We start from the raw sequence: 19678 nt of genomic DNA, 5'->3' as shown, positions 1-19678 counted from the left end.
ACTACAATTTTAAAGTTAACAAACTATTACAGAAAGGCCATAAAAGATAACATACCGGATATAGACAAAATGAAATCTGCAATTTATGCAAGCTTACTACACTGTTCATCTATTGATGTCTCGCCAAAACATTCGAAATGTCCTACCGGTACGTTGTCATGGTGTTTTTATCAACGTGCAGTAGCAAATGAAGAGCAGCCGAAAGCACATAAAGCCATGAAAACTAAAGTATCTGAAAGTGTTCTTTCTCAAATATTGCCAATTTATCAAAGGCTAGCTAGCACAGAATTGCTGTCCAGATGCATTTCTGGTAAAACACAAAATGCTAATGAAAGTATCCATAGTTTAATTTGGAACAATTGCCCTAAAGAAGTGTTTATTTCTAAAAAAAGGCTAGAAATGTCAGTATTATCAACAATTAATGAATTTAACTTTGGTTGTGTAAATGCCATAAACGTAGAACAGGAAGAAGTGAACTCGTTTTCCTTACTCATTGCAAAAAAGCGCGATCAGCGTCGCTTGAACCAAAGTAAAAAGAGAAGTTTACCTGCATGGAAAAAACAGAAATAGTAAAAAATATTGTAAATCACTAAACGATAATGCAATAGTAGCAAATGAAGGTAAAACATATGGTGCGGGTGATTTTTAAAAATTTCATTGGGTATACGGCACAAATTGTTTTTACCTGTATAACTTCGAATCACCTAGCAATTTGTCATATGTTTATTTTTGTCATATTTAATATTTAATATTATGAGATTAAAAATAGTTAAATCTTACAAAAATGTTATCGAATGTTTACAAATTTATATTCAAAGTTAATTTGCTGTTTCTCATGACCATGTATTAAAGGTAAGTTTGAAGGAAAACTTTAAATTCATTTTTCTCAAAACAAATTTTTTCGTAATTTGTGTGTTTTGAAAATGCTCCATGCGTCTCATTTTTAGTTAAAAATGGATGATATTTGGAAGAAACTATATTATTATATGTTACAGTAGATCTGTGTATGCATTTTTAGATATGAGGTTATTAAGAAGTTTAAACTTGTGAAAACCTTTAACAAAAAGTGAAATTTTTTCGAAAATTGGGTTTAAGTTCACAAAAATAGCCTTTAAAAATTTCTTATCCATCATATTCAATAACGGATACACAAATACTTTTACCAAGCCTTTATAAGTAACATAAAGCAAACATTAGGAAAAAATATTAAAAATTAGAGCGCATGGAGCATTTTAAATTTTTAATTAAAATAATTAATTAATTGCTTTAAAAATTTTTAATTTAAAATAAATTGAAATTTTGAGCATATATTTTGTACACTGATGCTATAAGATGTACATAAGTTCACCGTCCCCTTAAGATACAAATAAAGATAAATCGAAAAATCAAGACAACGAAATGGAACTGAATAATAATCATTCATGTACACGCAATTATCAAGGAAGCTTTACTTATTTTATCGTTTTCTTTAATATACCATTCTTAAAGCTTTTCAAACCTTAAATTAGAGTAAGATAAATTTCGCATCTTCCTGGAAGTATAGTATTTAATTAATTGTTAAATTACATTCGTCTTTTTTTTTCTCGTAACTGACAATTCCAAATCTCTATAAACTGATTAAATTTTTAAAATTTGTTAAATTTGCATTTCTGTTCAAGGAACATATTTTCATTAATTTTCTTTGTCAATTTCTTTGTATTCATAGTGTCAGTTTCAATTTGCAATTTCATTTTTCTTTTTAAGGTGTAGCAAAATTCACATTCTTGAACAAAGAATTATGAATAATAGTTAAGAATTATGAATTTTATTATTGTAGAAATTCTGAGTAATTTTTAACTGATCATATTTATTTTCATTTACAACAGTTTTAATACCTGTTATTTTATGAGATAAAATGTCTTTTCCCCATCCCACTGAAAGCTATTTAAGAAAAATTAGTGGTAAATAATAAGATAAAAAATTTATTTAAATTTAAAATGTGCCAAAACAATTACTTAGGAAAAGAAATACGTGCGAAATAGATCGTGTTACAAATTTTACTGCCGTTAACGTTCATAAAAAAACTTGTAAAAAGCAAGAAAAATATAATTAAATACAGAGTGTTATTTCAAAACGTAATATTTAAACATTTTAAATGTTACAAAATACTCATAATAATTAAGTGTTAGGATTATTAAATAAAAATGTAAAACACAAATGTAATTTTTTATTGAGTTATTATTTTTACCCTGTGAGTCCAACAATTTATCCTCGTCTGGATGTATTCAGACATTTTCCTTTGATAGATAATTTAAGCATTATTTCATGCTGGGAAACATAAAAGCATTTTCATACATTTTAAAGTCCAAATACTTAAAATTTAAATCTTTAACTATCGTTTCTGATACAACTAATTAGAAATTTTTCTTTTACTTAAAAGCTTTATTAAAGTGAAAATTTAAAACGTACTCTGGTAATAATTTCAGATGGAAAAAGTTGCTAAATGCTGTCAAATTCAGTGGAAAAAATATTAGCTCCAGAGCTACAGGAAAAAAAGACTGAAAGCTTTCAGATTTTATGTCACGTCTAAAGGAGCTTTTTTTTAACGTTTTGTGTGTTAGGATTAGTTTTTAAATATCATGTTATTCGTATTTAAACTACATAAAATTCAGTTCAACAGCAATATCACTAAATATTTAAAAACAGCATATCTTTAGAATTTCCGAAAGACAGTCTCGCGCTCTGGAGATATATTTTTTTTTTTTCCTCGTACAGTGTTGCCATTGGTCGCTTTGAAGTCGTTGAGCTTTTTGATAAAAAATTCGCTTATGTTTTACAAAATTTTGAATGGATAATAAAACAAATTAGAAATTCATGATTCGGGCTTCCAGGTGTGCATGTTTGGATGGAGGATTACGTTAGTCAAAATCTGATGGCTCTGGGTACCGTCGTTTCTTCACAATGCGAGAAACATATATGCATTCGTGCAGATTCTTGATTATTTGATTTCTTTAAATATAATGCAGGGCAATAATATTTCGTGGCAACAATTTGGAAAGTGATACGCTGTTTATAGTGAACCGACGCAAAGTGCTGTTTCGACATTCCTAGCCCTGAAAGTACAATGGAGATTTAAATCTATAAAATGTTTACAATGCCTTTAAATCTTACAGTTTTTTTAGCAATGTAATTATAATTTGAAAGTCAGATTACATCACACAGAATCACAACACTGGAAAGTCAGTATTTATTAAGCTGCACGGAAGAATGAAATAAATTCTTGCATTTTGTATAAGTCAAAACTTGCCAGAGGTGACAAATCGAACGGGTTATAAATAGTTGGTGATAAACGCAACCTAGGCTACCTAATGCAACTAACTGTTTTCAAATCTGAAACGAACCAGCCACAGACATTTCAAAAGTCAAAAATTCAACCTGTAATTTACGTCAGCGACCTATATTACAGAAAAGTGCAATATTATTCTGACTATTATTATTTTTGAGGTTTGACAAGATGAAGATCTAAAAAAGAATTAAATCTTTTGTACTCTTGCGGAAGTTAGTAAGGACAGTTCCGTTGAAGTTTGTTGTAAACTTCGCCCAATGCTTTCTCGGAATTTTATTTAATTCGGAAGCAGTCATTGCGAGAGATCCACAGACGAAATACGGTCGGGAGGGGAGTGAAGGAGGCAAACGTGAATTGGGGATGATAGTAAAAACGCTGCCGCACAGTAGAGAGTTTCAGTGAAAGATCACCTTCTAATGCAAATACTCGATGCTTCCAGCATACTTATGAGCAAGCGAGCTTGTAACATGAATAAAATACGAGTGCCTTACCACACTTTCACCACTCAACTTGAGGGATTTCGGTTTATAAAAATAAGAAATAAATAAATAAAAAAAAATCTGAAAGGTTTCAGATTTTAAATTACGTCCAAAGGGGTGTTGTTTTAACATTTTGTATGTTACTTTTGTTTATTAAATATCATGCACTTCTCACTTAAACCATAAAATTCAGTTCAAGAGCAATATCGCAAAATAATTTCAAAATGAGCATATGTTTAGAATTTCCGAAACAGAGTCTCGCGCACTGGAGATAAAAGTGTTTTTTTCTGTACAACGTTGCCATAGCTCGCTTTGAAATCCTTAAGTTTGTTAATCAAAAATTCGTCAAAAAGTTTCACAAAATACGAAATCCATAATAAACCAAATTCCAAATTTCAAATTTGGCCTTCCATATAGCCATATTCTATGTATGGAAGAATACGTTATTCAAATTTTGATGCTCTAGGTACGGTTGTTTTATCACGATGCGAGAAACATACATACATTCATGCAGATTCTTCATTATTTAATTTTTTTAAATGTAATACAGGGAGATAATATTTGGTGGCAACAATTTGAAAAGTGATTTGCAATTCATAGTTTTTAACGCAAAATGCCAAAACGAAATTAATAGTCCTTCTGGGCAAACTGCCCCTTTGGACTAAAAAGGTGAATAGTCAGAAATGTCTAGGAAATTAAGCTTTATGCACCCAAATAAAAATGTTAAGAAAATGTGCCGTTGACACCGAAATTTCTATAGGAGTCCCTGTAATGAGATACAGGGCTCTTCTAAAATTAGAAATGCTGCATTCCTATGGAAAACCATAAGGAAAGAGGCACAAAAATAAATAAATAAAAAAAGTCTAGTAAAATAGTTTAAAAATATACTAATTAATAACCAAAATAATAAAGTAATCAGAATTAATATTCAATAAAATAGAAAGAGATAAATACAAATTTAATAACTTATTAAATTAATAACAAAGAGTCAAAAATAAAATAAAATGATGAACCTGCTCTTATTTGAAGCTCCGGCTGGAATAACAATTTAACTCAAAAACTAAGAAATAACTCAGCTTTCGCTGAACTTGCTCCCTGAATGTATAATAAAGTGTGCTATTCCAAGAGATGATAGGAACAAAGGTCATTCTTTTCCCAGTACACCATTAAAAAAGAATACAACGGTTAAAGCACCACTAATGAGAATACTAAAAACTGTATGGGAGAATGAAAGGAAATTTTAAAGGTAATGTGCAGATATGAAAACAAAAAAGAAGAGTCCGAAACTTTCTGACCACGATTTCCCTGCCAATACAATTCTAGCTGTCAAGCAGTATGTGACGGGGCAAAAAAAAAAAAAAAAAAAAAAAAAAAATGTCTCCGAATCCTAGAGTTAACTGAGAACAAAGTAGCAAGTGAATAGTTTCGTTCCTCCATATTCGGCTCTGCCGTTCCTAATAATCTGACCAAAAATAAACTTTCAGTTTTGCGCACTGGAAAGTCTGTCTTCATGCCCGCTGAACGAATTGCTTGTTTATGCGTAGCTAACTTTTTAACTGTAAAAATTGTTTTTTAATACTGTTTTTTCATGCATTTTTGCTTTGCACTCGAGAACTGAATTGATTGAATGAAAAATATTCTAATTTAATAGGACGTCATGTGGTATCCACATCAGATTTTTTAGTGAATACTGTATATCTAAAAATACTTTCGCATTTTTTTTCTGCCGTGTGTTACTAACCGAGGATCAATATGCGTAAAATAAGGGAAAACAACTGTAGGACTACAAAGGACTTTTATGAGACTTATCTCCCCTCCCCCCTTCCCGACAAAAATATCCTTTCCTTCATAATTATGCCTGATTGATGCCACAGTTTTTCCGCAACATGTGCATATGTGAAAAACTGTTTTCAAGGATAAAGCATACGAAGAGTATTGAGAACCCTTAAAGAATTGCAATTGTTTCCATCAAACTATACATCAATGAGTTAGTTTTCTAAAAATCCGTTCAAGCATCCATGGATTTTACGTTAACATTTTATTTTTCTTCTTCAATCAATGATAAATATATTTAAGCTCTTTATATATAAGCCTCATTATTCTACACACCATATAGTTTATGCGCGGCCCCAAGATAATATGTTTCTACTGAACGCGGCCCAGATAAGATAAAAAATTGGACATCCGTACTCTGAATGGAACTCTTTTTATATTCATAATTATTGTTTACCAAGTTGAAAGCATTAAGAAAAATCCTGATATTGATTGATTAATAAACAACAACTAGCAACACTTTACAAAAAGGAAGAATGAAGTAGCGAATTTCCCTTTCAAGATGAAAGCTGCGAAATCTTTTTTTTTTTTTTTTTTTAATTTATTTATTTATTTATTTATTTATTATTTTAAAGACTTATTGAAATTTTTAATGTATTACTAAATAATTCAGAACAATATAAATCGTGATAAAGCAAAATGAAATCTGAATGCCCTTAACAGAAACGAAGTCAAATGAGGTATCTGCGTAATATATGCCCTTTCTTGGTTAAATATACAACAGTTTCTTAAAGAAAAATCCGAAAATGAACTACCGCCCAGACGGTGTAGTGGTTGGCGAAGCCTACCACTAAAAGGCCGAAAGGCCGGGTTCGAATCTCGGAGAAGGCCTAGAAGTTTGTAAATGTTTAGTGTCTTTACGGCTTGAAGGCACTCTAAATATATGGCAAGCCGAATGTCCTCTCGTGTGGTTTGGTGGTACGGGAGAGGTGTGGGTGACTCTCCGGCCAGCACCGGGGAGAGGGTCTCCCTCAAAATTGGAGTAGGAAATAGAAGTCCAACCTCCTTGAGAGTCTGACTACCATTCATCCTTGAAATACATGGACAACAGAAACTGAACTGAAAATCACTGAAATATTTGCAATTTTAGAACGAATTATTTTGTTCTTCAGAGTCATCTCTGCCTGTCAGTTTAACGCAATAAATTTGAAACATATGACAATAAGAGAGTACAATGAACAATACAGTGAGCGAGATCTGTGGTGCACATGTGAAAAGTAAGAATAGTGCAAAAATATGCATCAAATTGCAATAGCTTCGTTTTTCTTTAATATCTGCGATTTCTAAAGCTCGTTCAGGAATTCCTTGACAATGATCAGATATGTTTCGAAGTACATGGATGCTGTAAAATATTGCAAATTTTAGCTTCCTTTAACTGCAAAACGCCTTTAACAGGTAGTATGTGTTCAGTAGGAACAGATGCAATTTTTAAAGCTATGTCCTTTCTCTAAAAATAAAAATGAATAATAATAAAATGCTAATAAATGACTGACAGTAGCTTAAACAGTAGTCCTCAACAGTAGTTCAAAAGGATAGCATCATTGGTTTAACTCTTAAAACCTTTAAAGGAATTTATAATTGCCATTTAAGGTTATATTGCAGGTCCATTCCTTTTCAGAAATTGTACTGTAAAGGAATTTAAAGTATTATTGCAGCTATGTAGATGGAAGGTCTATAGATCACAGCAAAGATGTAATTTAAACGGGCTTAAATTTGCCGTAACATCAGTTTGCAAAAACAAGTTTTTGAGTCAAAACTGGTTTAACGGAAGTCACTAATATTTTTAACCCAAAGGTCTCAGAAGGGCTATTAATTTCGTTTTGCCATTTTGCGTTGAAAACTTTAAATGTAAGTTCACATTTCAAACTTTCGCCACCAAATATTACCGCTCTGTATGTATGTTTCTCGCACTGGGAGAAAACAATAGTACCAAAGAGCCATCAAATCTTGAATAACGTATTTTTCCACTCGAATATGAGCATCTGGAAGCCCAGATTTTGAATTTCTCGTATTATCTATTTCATATTTTGTAAAACTTTAACGAATTTTTTAAAGAAACTCAACGATTTCAAAGCGAGCAATGGCAACACTGTACGAAAAAAAAAAAAAAAAAAAAAAAAAATTATCTCCAGCGCACAAGACTGCGTATCGGCAATTCTAAAGATGTGCTCATTTTAAAATTATTTTGCGATGTAGCTGTTGAACTGAATTTTATGGTTTAAGTGCGAAGAACATGATATTTAATAAATAAAGGTAACTCACAAATGATATTTAATAAAAATAAATAAAGGTGTCCCACAAAACGCTAAAAAAACGGCCTCTTTGGGCGCAATGTAAAATCTGAAAGCTTTCAGAATTCCTCCCGCCTTTTATTTTACATTTTTTTACTTAAATATAGAATTTGTCGCAGCAGTCAAAGCAAATAATTGTAACCAAAGCGACACATGGAAAACGATTTTTTCACCCACCTCGAGACAAAAGAAGAAAATGTGTATGATACGTTATATATACGTATATATGTAACGTATATTGTAAGTATTCTTAAGCAGATTAATTCCAATCACAAATGCAATAGCTTACAGCTCTTTTCGAAAGCCCGGAACTTAAATTACAAACTTAATTTGTGGATACACCCTGACAGAACTTGAATTCTACGTTACCTCCGCCACTCTCCAAGTGTGTCTCTCTTGGCCATAGTTCGGTTCCAAGAAAAGAACAGTTGTAATTGCCCTTAATTGCAGTTCCAACTGCTACCTCACTTCTGGCTTTTGGATATTTTCCTATTTATTTGCTTATTTCTTCTTTCAGTTACTGCTAGCCTTCACCTCAAAGAAGGGGGGGAGGTGGGTCTGGAAGTTTTTGTATTTTGTCTTCGACAATGGAAGGTCCGGGGATAAATGTATTTGGCAGTAAGGGGGGGAGATGAAGGTTTAGAAAATGTCCTTTATATATAAACCTTGCTACCGTTCTGAAGTGTAAAAGGGAATGAAATACGAAAAAAAAAAAAAAAAAAAAATACATATGTAATTGGCTAACACTAGGCGATGCGCTACTTTTTTCATGTCCCGACTTACTTTTGCACAGCTTTAATTTTCTTTTTTACTGTCTCTAATGCGCGTATATTCGCGAGCGTTGTTTTACTAATTCTAGATTTTAAAATACTAAGGATAAAAAAGTAATTACAAAACAACAAATAAAGGATTCGAAATTTGACTAGCTTGTATTATTGTTATTGAGACCTTAAAAATTATTTTTACAGTATTGCACAATTTTGCACTGTTGTTTAACTGCTGATAATGAGAAGGGGGGAAAAATCCAGAAAGAAACATGTCTGCCAATACCCTCTCCTTGTTCAAAATCGGACTTTGTAAGTTAACATTCTTACTTAATGTATTAATGAATTTGTCCACATTCATAGGTCTAAGGCAGATACTATTACGTCGTAAAAACGCACGGTATTTACTCGGAAATAAGACCCTCCTTTATTTGCTCCGTTTTTTGAGCGTGTTATAAATGGGTATTTTAATAAATAAAATTGCAAAAGAAGAGGAAGAAATTTAATCATACATCATACTGTAAAGAATAATTACTCTGTATAAATATTAAATTATACGCAACTAATTACCGTATTCATTAACTGCATAAACACCGCTAATTATAACTGCCACGTCTAGCTGAGGAATTTTAATTTAGGCCTGCACCTAATATACTTGTAGGGATTTATATTTATTTTAAACAACAAATTTAGTTTAATTTTATGTTCTTTCCTATAAGCCTTCATTGCCAATGCCAGAATATTTAAATTTGGGCGTGAAGGAATGCAAATTCTACCTTGAGCAGAAGAAGTTTAAATACTGAGTTTTAGAAGGGAAAGTGAGAGAGTTTGGGCAATTGCCGTCACCTCTGTAGCGTGAGCTTCTACTTCTGCAGTTATTGCTGGTTAACGTGACGTATCAGCTACTTCTTTGTTGCCACTAGATTTCAAAACGGTTTTAAGTAATATGTGTTTCTGAGCCGTGTAGAGTAATTTCTACTACTTGTTAACATCTTCGAATTTTTAGTTTATTATTTTAGTTTGTTACTTTAGTTCTTATTCGAATTTTTAGTTTAGTTCTTGTTTTTAGTTAGTTCTTGTTTTCTTCCTTAGTTATCGCCCGAGTGAGACGTAGTGTGTTAGCGTCAAGTCGACGCATTGTGAATTTTAAAGAGTTTTATAACGAGTACTTTTAACCCTTCTCCCGTGTAGTTCCTACACGTACTTACTACACGTACAGTTGTCACTTAGAAGATAGAGAAGTGGTTCTTACATACTGATAATTGATGCGCCTAAAAACAAAAAAGTAATTGGTCCGAAAAACTGCCATTAAAACATCTTTTCTCACAAAACCTACTTGAGACTAGGTATATTGTATGCCCTAGCACGTACTTTAGCATGAACGATTTGTATACTCTAGTACGTACTGTAAATATTTTTACTTCAATGGCATTAAAGATTACAATTTGTCTTTCTATTCCTAGGAGATAATTTAATTATTGTTCTTATATATATGTAAGAAAACGAATCTTATTAAATTAGCAGACTAAATTTCCCTTCTCTGTTCTAAAAGTGGTGACCCCTCTCTGCACTGCGTCATTTCGAGACTATTCTATGTCATATGACTCTTACGTAATTCATTCTGGTGATGTAAATTGAACATTCTGGTGATGTAAATTAAACTAAAACTCAAGCAGCCAATAATAATTTTACAGCAATATTAACTATCCAATCAAAATGCTTTGAGAACCAAAACTAACTCAGTTTGACTTAAGATTTCATCCTGAACATTACGCACTTGCTTTCCACTCCTTGGCCTAGCTAGGTTGCTGTCTGTCTTCTCTGCTTTCTTGCTACAAAATTATCAAAAATTTAAGCCTTTTGGAACAGGCACATTTAATCTGCCTCTAATGTTGCTGAAAGTAAAACTGAAGATTTAATCTGCCTTCGCCTTCAATTTCCTGGTCATTGCTTCTGCGTTTGAATATATTACAACTCCTCCTGCTCATATATATATATAATATCACAATTAAAAAAATTCCCAATATTATTTCTGCGCAGTATGCTCCTGAAAAATTAATCAAATATAGACAAAACAGTAAAAAATTTAGAAACGAATTCACAAAGACATGAATGAATGAAAATCAAAACCCGTAAAATCCTAAAATTTGATAATAAAAATGTTAAAAAAATATAAACTAAGTGTTTTCAAACAAAGAATCCCGAAAACAACAGAAACATATAAAATAGAAAGAGAAATACAATTAAGACGAAATAAAAATATGCAAAAACAAATCTAAATGAAATAAATTCAACGTGTAAAAAAGCAAAAGTGAAATATACATTATTTACTAACACTAAAATTCAAATTAAAATGTAATATCATACAAAATGTATTAAAACTTAACAGAGAACATTAGTTTTTGAATTCATAACTGGTAGAACGAAGGATAGCAATTCAAAGGGAAAAAGTAGACGCTAATGGTTGCATGTTTGGCGCCATTGACTATATCATATCGCAAATAAAACACAGCTGACACACACACACACATAAGTGAGCATAAAGGAATTTGTATCTTTTGTCAGTAGATGTCTAATTTCTTATCATTTTTAAAATTAGCAATTATTCCTAGAAATGGAATGCAGAACATTTTTCATCGGATTTGCGAGCACATTAAATTGCTTAAATTCTCAACTAATAAAATCTTTACATTATTTATTTAAATGAACACTACTTATTTTTTAATTTGCTTTGAATTAAGAAAAAAACAACAGCAAAGCCGTTTCAAGCTGAAAGCTGAGTCAGAGCGGTTTTATATGCTAATAAATGCTTTATTTAGAACTTGTTCGTTTACAAAATAAATAAATAAAATAAAATAAAATAAAAATCTGAAAGGTCTCAGATTTTAAATTACGTCCAAATGGGCGTTTTTTTAACATTTTGTCAGTTACCTTTATTTATTAAAAAATATCACGTTCTTCGCACTTAAACCATAAAATTCAGTTCAAGAGCAATATCTCAAAACAATTTTAAATTGAGCATATATTTAGAATTTTCGATACAGAGTCTCGTGCGTTGGATATAAAAACGCTTTTTCTGTACAACGTTGCCATTGCTCGCTTTGAAGTCTTTGAGTTTGTTAATCAAAAATTCGTTAAAGTTTTGCGAAATATGAAATCGATAATAAAACAAATTCCAAATTTCAAATTTGGGCTTCCACATGCCCATATTAGCAGTAGGATTACGTCATTCAAAATTCGATGGCTCTAGGTACCGTTGTTTTATTACAATACGAGAAATATACATACATTTATGCAGGTTTTTCATTATTTAATTTCTACAAATTTAATGTAGGAATCTAGCATTTCGTGGCAACAGTTTCAAAAGTGAAACGGACATTTATAGATCGTAAAACGAAAACAATAGTCGAAAAAAAATCTTTTTTTTTTTTTAATATTTTATTTGGGGGGGGTTGCAATTCATCCAACAGGTTTGTGTTGACAATTCCTTTGACTACTCCTTGAAAAGTACCGTAACAATTGTGAACTTGTTTTTGTTTTTAAATATGTATTAAATTATCCCTAATTATTTATTAATACACTTCTAAAGCTAATTCCTTGATATGTGCGTCATGCTACATTCAAAAGATTTCAATGATTTATGCTTTATTATTGACAGCTCTCCAATGTCAGAAGATAAAAATTAGACAGGAATCCAATGTCACGAGATATAACTTTCTCTTTTGTATTCTTTCACATTAGTGTCTTACAAGAAATTATTTGTCTTTCAAGAGATGAGATAAATAACTAAAACGAATTTGAGAAGATGGAAAGGAAGATACGTTACGCATATAATGTGATAATTTTTAGTGGAAAACTAAATAAATTAAAAGATCGCAGAGTAGATCTAGAGGATAGCCGTTAAAAGATAAGACTCTTATCTGCATCGTAATTACTTGGATAGACCCCAATGCACAGATTTACAAAAAGAAATAAGAGAGACGGTTTTGACGAAAAGAATACATTAATTTATTCGCGAACATTCCAGAGACATTATTCATGGACGCGTGATGTATCCACAAATTTTGTACCCACAGTTAACTTCTTAACAATAAACAAAGCGAAGCGCTGTGAAGCATGTTTGTTAGCAATAAGCGGGGAAAAAAAGGAAAAGAGGATTGCGCAGTTATTAGCAGTGATATTTATACTAAAAATTTATTTAATTTGATTGGCTGAGATATCATCGCATTGCAAGAAAGATTACATAAAGGGATTAATTTTCAGATGTTGCACTTAAATTAAATTGTAGGAAGGAGATATAGCCAAATAAGAACAGGAATTAAAAGGACCGCTGCTAAATTAAGTTAGGTATTTTGAGTTCCATTTTTTTCTCTTACATATAAATACATAAAGTAAGAAATTTACAACCAATTTTTCAAAAAGACCAAAAATGGAAATTCATAAGTAAAATATTTCTTTAAACCTTTGGATAATGTTCTCTCGTTTAAAGGCAAAATTTCGATTTGAATTTTTCACTAAAGTATTTCACTTTCGTTTTTAATTCTTTGAATAGAGTTCTCTTTATTTAAAGGTAAAAAAAAAAAAAAAAAAAAATTAAAAATTACTCTGTTTTTCCTTGCTTTGGGGAGAGGCCAGAATTTTCGGGTGAACTATTATAATTTAATTAAAATACATTGAAATGGTTCATCCGCTAATTCTTGATACAGAAAAGCAAGGATTTTTGTGAAAGAGAGATTTCAATTGATTTCAGTGTTCCTCCTCCTGACGAAGTGGCATTAAAATTGATTGAATTCCTCTTTTATTATTTTTTTTTCTTTAAATTTCATTGATATTTTGAACTGGTGTATTGCCTGTTTGAAGTGTTTTGGTTTTAACATTTATTATATATGTATAGCTAATAGTTAAATTAGCTATACAAAAATATATGTATAGCTAATAGTTTTGAAAACTATAAACATATCCTTTTCCTCAACGAAGTTAATCATGCAAACAATGCAAATTTATTTCACATTTGCTTCCCTGGGATTTTTTTTTTTTTTTTTTCCTGTTTTGTTTGAAGAATGTGACTCAAAATTGTTCTCAAAGATAACTTTCTATTTTTATTCGAAAAGTCACAGTTAATGAGTAAAGTCGAATTTTTTCTGAATTTCCTCTATATGCATTAGAAACGTGATAGTGCGTTTTCCGGTTCGGTTCGGAAAAGGAAAAAAAAAATTGCGCTGCAAAATTCTAACGCCACAATTTAAGCGAGAAATAAAATACAACACAAACTCTTCTTTATCATTCAAAGAAGAGCACAAAGTCGAGTTGAGTTACACCAGAGAATTTGGTCACTATAGCAACGAAGGGTAATTCGATCCAAAGGCCAGAGAAGCGTAACCTATTCTGTGCAGATCTACACGAATTCTCGTGTTATTTTAAACAGCGCTCTCACAAATCACGTTACACAAGGTGAAGCTTTCAAAAATCGGAGAAGGAGAAAGAAATTTTTATTTATTCCTTCTTTCTTTTTTGGTGTGTGTGTGTGGGGGGGGGGGGGTTATTACTGTTCTCGCGCTTCTTGTTCTAAATTTTGAAGCTTGACGTCATCAGCTTTGCCGCTTTAAAAAGATGTAACTTGTTTGTAGTACCAAAGTTGCCGTTAGTGACGGAGATGGATTAGCTTCGAATCTTTTGTGAAGTTCCTTCCGAAGAAAGAATATTTTTATGCTTCCGAATTTGAATTTCACTGACTTGCGATTAACTGTTCTTTTATCGCAATGTATTACTTGAATAATATGTTTCGCAAGTAGATAATATGGTCTAAGTCAATGACATAATTAATACACATTTCAAATATTAAACTACAAGCTAATAAAATAAAGTTTTTTGAAGTCATTTTTTTCCCATTTTTCTTTTCTTTTCTACAACGTTTTGCAAAGTAAAGGAAGTATCGTATTCGCGAAAAATTTTAGACTGAAATATCCATTTTGATCGCTCAAAAATCCATTTAGAAGGTGTTTCTGCGTCACATCTATACGTTCGGACAGAATAAAGGACCTTTTTCCCCAAAATGGATTGAAAACCGGATTTAAAATAGACTCAGCAGATAGTTTTTTTTTTTTTTTTTTTTTTTCCATGACGTTTGTACGTACATATGTATGTACCTTGTGTAACTCAAAAACGAGTAGCCTCAGAACGTTGAAATTATGGACATGGCACTGCTATAACATGTAATTGTGCACCTCCCCTTTTTGGTTGCAATTGGCAGCAACAAAAGTATATAAATACACACATATATTTATATTATATATATATATATATATACTCTGTTACTCGCCTCGGTGAGATCAGTTTTTCTAATTCTTATATATTGGTAAATTGTGCATTTTTTGCTTTACAAATGATTGAATTATGTTATTCTTATGTTCCGGTGTTAAAGTTTCATGCCTTTTGTTAATCTGCATGCAATAGTTGTAGAATTATCAACTATTTAAAAGTTTTTTTAAGTGACACTAAGACTATCTAAACCGCCATTTGTTAACATTTGAAAACTCTAAGTAGAGTAGTGAATTAGGTCAGTTTTTGCACCTTCAGAGTCTTTTTGCCGAGTGAGACCAAAAGAAAACTTCCAGTTTTGTGCAGCGAAAAATTTGCCTTCTTATTCGCTGGCCGAATTGTTTGTTTTTTGAGTAGAAACTCTAATTTTAATTTTTTTAATTAACTGTTTTTAACTGTATTTGGTGCCCCATGCATTTCTGTAGTTGACAATTTAAATGAAGATGCTTTGGTTTTTTATGTATTTTTGCCTTGCTGCGAAGTGAGAACTGAATTAATTGGATGAGAAATATATCTGTAATGAAATTCTAGGGAATAAGTTTAAATGAAATGCAGCAAAAAATGCGTAAAATTTAATAGGCCGTACAAGGAAGTCATGTGTTGTCGACATCAGATCTTTTTAACGTGATTTAATCACAGTTTTTATGCATTTAGATAGTGTTGGTTACTTTTCTCTTCATAACTTTCTAAAACTTAAAAGTTTATTTATGGCTCTATTAAATCATTTCGTGATAATTAGCACATTTACCAGTTCATTGTTCCTTTGCATCTGCTCATTGTTTTACTTTACGCCATTTTGCTGGGAATAAAATGTCGTAAAATGAAGAATAAGCAAGTGTACCTTTGTATAAGCTGTGTTTTATACAAGGGTGTGTACGTCTTAATTACGGTGTATCTCACGTCTGTGTAAGTCTTAATTACGGTGTAGCTCACGTTTCGAAAAGAGTGTGATAATGAGAAATTGAATTCTTCAGTTTATTCATTAAGAAATGGTAATTTGAAAACATGTTTAATGTACAGAATTTTAAGAAAATTAAGAAGTTCTAGTGGACTTTCTTTCTCTTTCTGTTACTTCCTTGTACGAAACAGAGGGAGTGCAGTGCTTTAATTGCGAAAAATTTTGGGTATCATAAAATTTAATTAAAAGCATTTTCATTAAAAGCATATTTCAACGAAAATATCCGTTTTGATAGTTTCCGAATCCATTTAAACCAGTTTTTGCTTGACGCATATATGTACGGACAGCATAAAGGACTGCTGCAGATAGTAAAAATGGATTCAAGAGGGGATTTTTTTTTTTTTTTTTTCAAAAAGTCTCTAAAAGTCTCTAAGTACTGCATAATTCAAAAACGATTAGCCATAGAACGTCGACATTTTGTACATGGGAATGTTTCAATGTGTAGCAGCGTAATTTTTCATGTTCCAGAATGCATCTTCGACCAGCAACTGTGATGAAATATTCACGTGAACTTCTGAGAACTTTCGAACGATTTAGTGAACTTCATGATGAAATATTTGAAATTTACAGGTCTTCGATGGAGGTAAGGTACTCTGATGTTGTATCAACTACTATCAGGATATATATGGGACTTCTATATACCTATCACCTTGCCAAGTGTTTTAAATGATGAAAATATTCAGGTTTTGACAATATTAAATTTAAAAAAAAAATATTTTCAGTAAATAATGAATTAAAGTGACTGCATATTAAATAATTAAAAATAGTAAAGGAAAAGTAGTTAAAACTAATATCGTTCCCAGTGGCGTAGCTAGGGTGGGGCAAGGGGAGACATCTGTCTCCGGACGAGGCATCAAAGAGGAGCCAAACTGATGCTACAAAAATTTTTAATGAAACGGTTTCCATTGTTCTCACACAGAAAGGGGCGCAAATTTTTCAGTTGTCCCCGGGCGCTGGAAACTCTAGCTACGCCCCTGATCGTTCCAAACACGTGGTTCGAGAGGCTGCTGCCACGAAAAAAAATTTCGTCGTTGCAACAAAAATAAAAATGAAAAAGTATTGCCGTTGACACAAAGAAATAAAACTATCGTACGTATTATGTCATTCAAATATATCTATGTCCCTTCCTAGAAAAAGCAAGATGGTGTCACTTCCGGAGGTCACATGATCTTTAATGGAAGATACTCCCTTTTCTGTGACGTCACTTCCGCCTACAGAGGACGCCCGGTTACTACTTTTAGATTTAATACAAATAAAATTTAGGGATATTGCTTGACTTATTTGAAAATCGTTAACTAATTTGCAAATTAAAAAAAAAATTCAAAAATATTATATTACTTCATTATAAAATTGAAAAATTCCTGGCAGAAGAAAAAGCTTGATACGTCTATTTTTAATATGAATAAATTATTGTATCACATTTTAACAGGAATGCTAAGCACATGAGAAAAATCTCTTACTGAACATGATAAAGTAATGGTTTGATGAATGAGATGGTAAGAATGGAGATAAAATATGATCAGCTTTCCACTTTGACGAAACCAGTCTCCTCCGTCAACTACATGCTACTTAACTGCTTTGTGGTGCATAAATATGTATCGACAACTTCCTTAAAGCAACGGTGAAAAGGCGAAATAAAATAAAATAACACGATAATGTTCGCAGTACAGCGAGCCCGCTTGTAGTAAACTTGTCCCTTAAATCACGGAGGGTCACGTGACTCGGCAGCACCCCCTCTTGGGCTTGTCTCATACATATTCCCTCCATTAAGCCTCGATTCTCTTAACAGATTCGAAATGAGGCAAGCTTCTCTTTTTTTTTTTTTTTTTTTTGCTTTCTATTAGCTTTTTTAACAGCAATACTTCAAAGAGGGTGCGCCCCCTACATACGAAATTAGCCAGTTCTAAATTTGCTAAGCTCGCTACTGTATTCAATGATCTTGTGGTGATCATTTCTCAGCTTAATTCGCAAATTGCTGTGGGTTTCACCCTTTTTAGAATTAAGTGCGGGAGCTGGTTTGATTTTTTATCTTTATTACTTTCTTCTGATAACAATTTCCCCCCTTTTTAGACAGTGAAAGAGGCGTGGTTTCTAAGGCACTCCTTTCCCGGTTGGGTTTTATTGATAGTGAGAGAGACGCCCCTGTCGTTAGAGGTGTTAAGCGTTTACAATGTTTAAACACGGAGCAATTCTGTATTGTATATCGTTTTCGATGGGCGTGTTTATTTATTGATAAATCCGATCACAACAAATGATTCGAAAGGATAGCTGTTGAGGACAAGATTTGCTTCACGTTCCATTATTATGAAAATGGAATTTTTGGGGAATCTACATGTTGTTTATTTTTCCACGTTTAACTTTCAAATCACTATGCATTTTGATTGTTTAACAGTTATACTCAACAAACATAAAACCGGTTACGTAAACCGTTTAACTGCCGACGTTCTTAACTGGAAACATTTATTAAAAAGTTTGATGTGCACACCACGTGATTTCCTTGTACAGCTTATTAAATTATACAAATTTTTTGCTGCAGTTCATTTAAACTTATTTGCACGAATTACTCTAACTTGATTAACCGATCTCTCAAGACAACTCAAAAATTCCAAATTTTGAAATTAAATATCCCCGTCAATTTTCGCTACACGGGAGTCAAATTTCTTATAATTTTATTTTTTCATAACGACCACCAAACTTTCTCAAACAAACGCGTAGGAGCCAAGAGAGCGCAATAAAAGTTATATTTCGCTGTTTATCGAAAATTATTTATTACTATTACTATTTTAAAATTTTTCATTGTCAAAACATGAATATTTTCGCTACTTAAAACACTTGTAACTGGAAGTATATGAGTACGACCAGCAATTGCGAAAACGAAGGCCGGTTAAGGACTTTTAAGCCGGCAAGCCGAGCTTGTAAGCCGGGCAAGAGAGTGGATACATGTGTATATATATATCTGCGTGTGTGTGTCAATGGGAGGTGCACAACTAGATGCTATAGCAGTCACATTTTGTAAAAAACTTCAACATTCTACGGAGCTAATTATTTTTGAGTTGCATAATAAATACATAGCACATATGTACGTATTTACAGACGTCAAGGAAAAAATCTCTTTCGAATTCATTTCAAATCCGTCTTACAATCCGTTTGGAAAAAAGAGTCCTTTATTCTGTGCGTACATAGAGACGTCACGCAAAAAAATCGTCGGATATTTTTATTGAAATGAGGTACCTGCAAATTTTTTATTTCGTACAATGAAATAAAAAAAAAATTGAAATATTTCCACTGATTATGCATTTTAACATTATTCAAAAATAATTTATGCAAAATCTGTAAATTATCGAACTAATTTTAAAAATGATTTCATGGGTATAATTTTAAATTTTTTTTTAAATGATTTCAAGAAAACATGGTGCAATATTATATCATACAACGTAAATAGACGCTTTGAAGAATTAAAGATCTCTGTTAAATTTCTTAAAGTGGAAATTGCAGAAAATAAGAAAAACTAAATTTTAATATAAATTTAATGAATTATATTAATTTTAATGAGTTATACTTTATTAACGGAAAGGGGCGTTAGCCCGGATGGGTTATTAGTCTCGAAACCTTCATTTTGAGTCGAATAACTAAAAGCGTTTGACCACTTTTCAGATTGTTTTTACCAAATATTATCGCCCTTTATTATATTTACAGAAATTAAATAATGA

At 31.8% G+C, this 19678-nt stretch overlaps 1 protein-coding gene and 1 pseudogene across 2 annotated transcripts in view; one reads left to right on the top strand and one right to left on the bottom strand.

The window, feature by feature from the left end:
- The window catches only part of Tmtc2 (Transmembrane O-mannosyltransferase targeting cadherins 2), a 635056-nt gene that overhangs the window by 151135 nt on the left and 464243 nt on the right, over window positions 1-19678 (bottom strand). The window lies entirely within an intron of this gene.
- The window catches only part of LOC146997415 (uncharacterized), a 64760-nt pseudogene that overhangs the window by 1231 nt on the left and 43851 nt on the right, over window positions 1-19678 (top strand).

This window comes from Stegodyphus dumicola, chromosome 5 (genome assembly GCF_044657685.1).
Source record: "Stegodyphus dumicola isolate Sdum_Otavi_A_Nest chromosome 5, ASM4465768v1".
Taxonomy (NCBI): Eukaryota; Metazoa; Arthropoda; class Arachnida; order Araneae; family Eresidae; genus Stegodyphus; species Stegodyphus dumicola.
This window is presented reverse-complemented; position numbering and strand designations above follow the sequence as displayed.